The sequence below is a fragment of the Coregonus clupeaformis genome, unplaced genomic scaffold (genome assembly GCF_020615455.1).
Source record: "Coregonus clupeaformis isolate EN_2021a unplaced genomic scaffold, ASM2061545v1 scaf0048, whole genome shotgun sequence".
NCBI classification, from domain to species: Eukaryota; Metazoa; Chordata; class Actinopteri; order Salmoniformes; family Salmonidae; genus Coregonus; species Coregonus clupeaformis.
Window position 1 is genome coordinate 928165 of NW_025533503.1, and position 6000 is coordinate 934164.

The 6000-nt window shown below is 44.0% G+C and overlaps 1 pseudogene; it reads left to right on the forward strand.

The window, feature by feature from the left end:
• The first annotated feature begins 2941 nt into the window (after positions 1-2941).
• Positions 2942-4233, forward strand: LOC123483236 (annotated as a pseudogene).
• The last annotated feature ends 1767 nt before the right edge of the window (positions 4234-6000 follow it).

The following is a 6000-nucleotide window of genomic DNA, read 5'->3' on the forward strand; positions in this document are numbered from 1 at the left end:
TAACCTTTGTCTTTCTCAATATCACAGTTTCCAGTCTCTCTGTGTTCCTCCTGGATCTGAAGCAATACCCAGCATCATTATCAAATTGAAGCATGTGAAGAAATGTGTCAATGAACTGAAAGAGCAACTACCAAACATCTACAAGGAGGAAATTGACAGGATATCCAGAAAATATGTTTTTTAATCAGATATTATTATTATTATTATTGTACTGTTGTTGTTTTGTGTGTGTGTGTGTGTGTGTGGGGGGGGGGGTTGATCAGCTTTAATATTGCAGATATATTGTGGCTTCAATCTGTGTAATTGTCTGCATCATTTCCAATCCCCCATATATATGTTTTGTAAATATTATTTTAAATATATTTTCCTTCTTTATTATTTTCCCCTAACCCTACCAACCCCTCCTGAACTAATGGACAACAATACTTAGGCTTCCACTTCCAGCTTATAAATGTACATACTACATACATTTCACAGACACTACATTTTACATTAGTTATCTTTTGTTTGTTTTTAGTCCCCGCCTTCAGCTACCCTCAGCCCCTCCCATCTATCTCTGAAGACCAACCAGTTTGGATTTCTAGCTGCCATACAGTGCATTCGGAAAGAATTCAGACCCTTTAACTTTTTCAACATTTTATTACGTTACAGCCTTATTCTAAAATTGATTAAATAAAACATTTTCCTCATCACTCTACCCACAATACCACATAATGACAAAGCGAAAACAGGTTTTTATTTTTACACACTTATTGAAAATACAAGACAGAAATACCTTATTTACATAATTATTCAGACCCTTTGCTATGAGACTCAAAATTGAGCTCAGGTGCATCCTGTTTCCATTGATCATCCTTGAGATGTTTCTACAACTTGATTGGAGTCCACCTGTGGTAAATTCAATTGATTGGACATGATTTGTAAAGGCACACAGCTGTCTATACAAGGTCCCACAGTTGACAGTGCATGTCAGAGCAAAAACCAAGCCATGAGGGTGAAGGAATTGTCCGTAGAGCTCTGAGACAGGATTGTGTTGAGGCACAGATCTGGGGAAGGGTCCCAAAACATTTCTGCAACTTTGAAGGTCCCCAAGATCACAATGGCCTCCATCATTCTTAAATGGAAGAAGTTTGTAACCACCAAGACTCTTCCTAGAGCTGGCCGCCTGGCCAAACTGAGCATCGGGGGAGAAGGGCCTTGGTCAGGGAAGTGACCAAGAACCCGATGGTAACTCTGACAGAGCTCCAGAGTTCCTCTGTGGAGATGGGAGAAACTTCCAGAAGGACAACCACCTCTGCAGCACTCCACCAATTAGGCCTTTATGGTAGAGTGGCCAGACGGAAGCCGCTCCTCAGTAAAAGACACATGACAGCCCGCTTGGAGTTTGCCAAAAGGATCCTAAAGTATTCTCAGACCATGAGAAAGAAGATTCTCTGGTCTGATGAAACCAAGATTGAACTCTTTGGCCTGAATGCCAAGCGTCACGTCTGTAGAAAACATGGCACCATCCCTAAGGTGAAGCATGGTGGTGGCAGCATCAGGCTGTGGGGATGTTTTTCAGAGGCACGGACTGGGAGAATTGCCAGGATCGAGGGAAAAATGAACAGAGCAAAGTACAGAGAGATCCTTGATGAAAACCTGCTTCAGAGCGCTCAGGATCTCAGACTGGGGCGAAGGTTCAACTTGCAACAAGACAACAACCCTAAGCACACAGCCAAGATGCAGGAGTGGCTTCGGGACAAGTCTCTGAATGTCCTTGAGTGGTCCAGCCAGATCCTGGAGTTGAACCCGATCGACCATCTCTGGAGAGACCTGAAAATAGCTGTGCAGCACTGATAGCAACAACAACCACCGCAGAAAAGTTGGCTGTGTTTACAGACAGACAGACATACAGACAGACAGACAGAGGTTGTTTACTATGACTGGATGAAGGGATACAGTGTTGAAGGCTTCCTTTAGGTCTCCTGGTCTCTTGGGATTTAAACAGTGAATACAGTGAGATAGTCCTAACCATTCAATCAATGTACAGAACAAACAGTCATCATTAACACTATACAGAGTAGAGCCTATGGATAGAATATGTTATCAAAGAATATAATACAATAGAATTTTATGAATAGAAAATAAGAAATGTTTTGACATGAAAGCACAGCCAGATGATTTGACTTGACAGTGTGTCTCTATACCTCAGTCTCTGAAGACACCCAGCAATGGTTAGGATTATTAGAGAAGCTTTTCCTGCTGAAAGGCAGTTTCATTTCATCTGGTTGCAGAAATACTTCAATGGATATGTTCATAACCCCGTCCACCTATAAGATGTGGGGGGTTTCTGTCTGACTAAGAAGAGATACAAAGAACTCTGATTATAAAACATCTTCTCTTTTTAGTCCTAGATATGGCTAGGGTTAGGGTTACTGCTGAATGTAGTAACTCTAACCCTGACCCTAGGCCTAACAGTAATAACCACACTGTAATGTAAAGTATTACCTCATTCTCAATGATCAGTCAATACATACAGTATTCATTTAAACTACAGTATATTGTATCAATATCAACCCCCCCCCATTACAACCACTTATGAATTATTATAGACACTTATAATCAGTGTTATAACACATAAATGTATTATAAGGCATTATGAAGCGTATTAAAATAATTATAATATGTACTTCATAGGAACTGTTACCCTTTATATATTCTAACAACTCATATTTGTTAGATTTATTCCAAATGAAGGGCCCTAACCTAGAAACTAAAATATTTGTCTCCCTCTCCACGTTGAACGCAGTTCTCTCTCTGTCCCTCCCTCCCTCCCTCCCTCTAACCTCACCTATCTGGCAGATCCAGAAAGTCCTCGCCCTCCCAAAAACTCACTTCTGAGGATCGAAACTGATCTGAGTCTCTGTGTCGTCTGTCTGTGTGAGAGTGAACAACCGTCCAAATGGCTCAGCAGGGAGTTCTGCTGGACCAGGACCAGTTCTGTTGTTCTGTCTGTCTGGATCTACTGAAGGAGCCGGTCACTACTGCCTGTTGACACTGTAGGAGCTGTATTGAGGGCTGCTGGGATCAGGATGTTCTGAAAGGGGTCTATAGCTGTCCTCAGTGCAGAGAGACCTTCACTCCAAGGCCTAATCTGAGGAAAAATAACATTTTGGCTGAGATGGTGGAGAAACTGAAGAAGACAGGACTCCAGGCTGCTCCCCCTCCTGCTCTGTGCTATGCTGGACCTGGAGATGTGGCGTGTGATTTCTGCACTGGGACCAGAAAGCAGAAAGCCCTCATGTCCTGTCTGGCGTGTCTGGCCTCTTACTGTGAGATTCACCTCCAACCTCACTATGAATCTCCTGCTTTCAAGAAGCACACGCTGGTCAAAGCCACCACACAACTACAGGAGAAGATCTGCTCTGATCATGACAAACTGCTGGAGATTTACTGTCTTACCGATCAACAGTGTATCTGTTATCTGTGTACAATGGATGAACATAGAGGCCATGATACAGTGTCAGCTGCAGCAGAGAGGACTGAGAAACAGGTAAGACCAGAACTACTTGTTGGTGACTGTCTGATAAACAAAGAATTAAACATACAGTAGGAACTAAGGCTGTTTGAATATGAGATCATTCAAGTGATATCGATCCACAGCAGAACAAATATGAACACAAACCTTGAGTATATTGAGTTTGCTCCAAATGTATCACAATTTTCTGAAGTCAAACACTATTATCATTCCGAATGCCCTTTTAGGAGTTCAAAGTTCAGTCTCAACCCCTTGATACATGTACGTCTACCATAAAAACTATAATCATTAACATAGCAACATAGAAAATGTCATTTGGTAAAGGAACTTCCTCAAGATTATATACCTTCCTCTCTATGTGCCCTATGTCACATTACTATACTATTGATCTAGTGGACAAATAAAGCTTGATAGCTCATTGAAGAGTGATTCTCCACAGAGGCAGCTGGGGATGAGTCAGCAGAAGGTCCAGCAGAGATTCCAGGAGAGAGAGAAGGAGCTGAAGGAGCTCAAACAGGCTGTAAAGTCTCTCAAGGTGAGTATTGTTGACCAGAGGAGACACACCATTTCTCTTCTCTCCTCCAGTCAGAGAGAGAGAGAGAGAGAGAGAGAGAGAGAGAGAGAGAGAGAGAGAGAGAGAGAGAGAGAGAGAGAGAGAGAGAGAGAGACAGAGAGAGAGAGAGAGAGAGAGAGGGGACCCTCTCCAATCCCTCTGACCCCACTGTTGGGAACAGGCTGTCTGGACTCTTTTCAGAGAATATACTGCTTAATGTAACCGACGGGATATGAACCAGGTCTACCGCGGGAGAAAGCAACAGCTTGACCGTTACACCAAGAGGACATTCCCTATTGGGCTGAGGGCCGACACTGATTTTGAAATCGCAGGCGGGGCTACTTCATCACATAACCATGAGTAACCATGACTGACTCATGTCCCCTATACATTAACATGGAGCCCTCTCTCTCTCTCTCTCTCTCTCTCTCTCTCTCTCTCTCTCTCTCTCTCTCTCTCTCTCTCTCTCTCTCTCTCTCAATTCAAATCAATTCAAATGGCTTTATTGGCATGGGAAACATATGTTTACATTGCCAAAGCAAGTGAAATAGATAATAAACAAAAGTGAAATAAACATTCAGAAATGAACAGTAAACATTACACTCACATACGTTTCAAAGGAATAGGGACATTTCAAATGTTATAACTCAAGTGCAAACAGAGTGAGCCGTGCGCCAGACTGAGTTCTGGAGGTGAAATGGAAATGAATGAGGGAGAGTTAAGTGAGGTAGAAGGTGTGGTGAAGAGCTCGGAACCAGAGCCTGGCATCAATGGACATGATAAAGAAGAATCTGGTGCAGTAGGAGTTACATTTTAGGAGAAAGTGGATCCATACCTTTTGGCAGATCCATTTGTGGTTTCAGGTTGGGTGGGAAAGGAGTTGGGTGCAGTTCAATCAGTGAAGGTAACCTGTAGTGGACTTGTGATATTTGTTTGTGTTTCTTCTGACCAGAGGGAGTGGGCGCTCCGTGTCACGTAACTTGGGTCAAGATCTGTTTCTTGCTTTGCTCTTAGGAACAGGGCACCATTGAAAGGAGTGATTTCTGGGGTAGCGTTAAGTGTAGAAGTGGAGCAATTAAGGTTGAAGACAGCTGGTGTTTGTGATTCCCGCCGTTTGGTGCAACACAGACCCGGTGGTGAGCGTGGTGAAACAGAGGAGTCACTGTCAGTCCTTTTGAGTTTTGAGTCTTTACCCAACAAAGTCATGGTAGGATATATCAGTTATCCTGTTAGAGCTTTTGTGGCGAATCCACTGTGCTGATTCAGGTGCAACGTTTATGGTCATGTTGCAGCAGTTTGTAGGAGGGAGATTCCAAGATGTGGGAAGTGTGCAGGAGGGCATGGGATAGAGGATTGTGTAGTTTCGGTGGATAAAGTTGTGTGTCAACTGATGGGATGCCCATGTTGCTGGGGATCTGAAGTGTCCGGTGCGAGAGAGGCAGGTTGAGGTGGCTAGAGTCAGAGTAGTGCAGAAGGTGTCGTATGCTGAGACAGTGAAGAAAGTAGAGGAGGATGGGTCAAGGGTGAGAGATCCTGAGAGGATCCCTGTGAGTAGTAGATCTGTGCCAGCACAGAGGGATAGGCCAACGAGTGATATATGCTTTAGTAAAGTTAGCATAATATATGGAGGGGGTACCAGGAGGGAGGAGAGTAGAGCAGGGCCAAGTGGTGGTGTGCAGGCCGTGGAGAAAGCGGTGGTGGGGAGGGTTGCAGCTGGGCTACATGAGCTGGGGCAGGTTTCTGTAGTAACAAAGACTCCGGTGGGCGAAGGCTTGGTGGGCTCATCCCAGGAAATATTGCCTGCCGTTTGGTGCAACACAGACCCGGTGGTGAGCGTGGTGAAACAGAAAAGTGACTGTCAGTTTGTAGGAGGGAGATTCCAAGATGTGGGAAGTGTGCAGGAGGGCATGGGATAGAGCAGGGGTGTCAA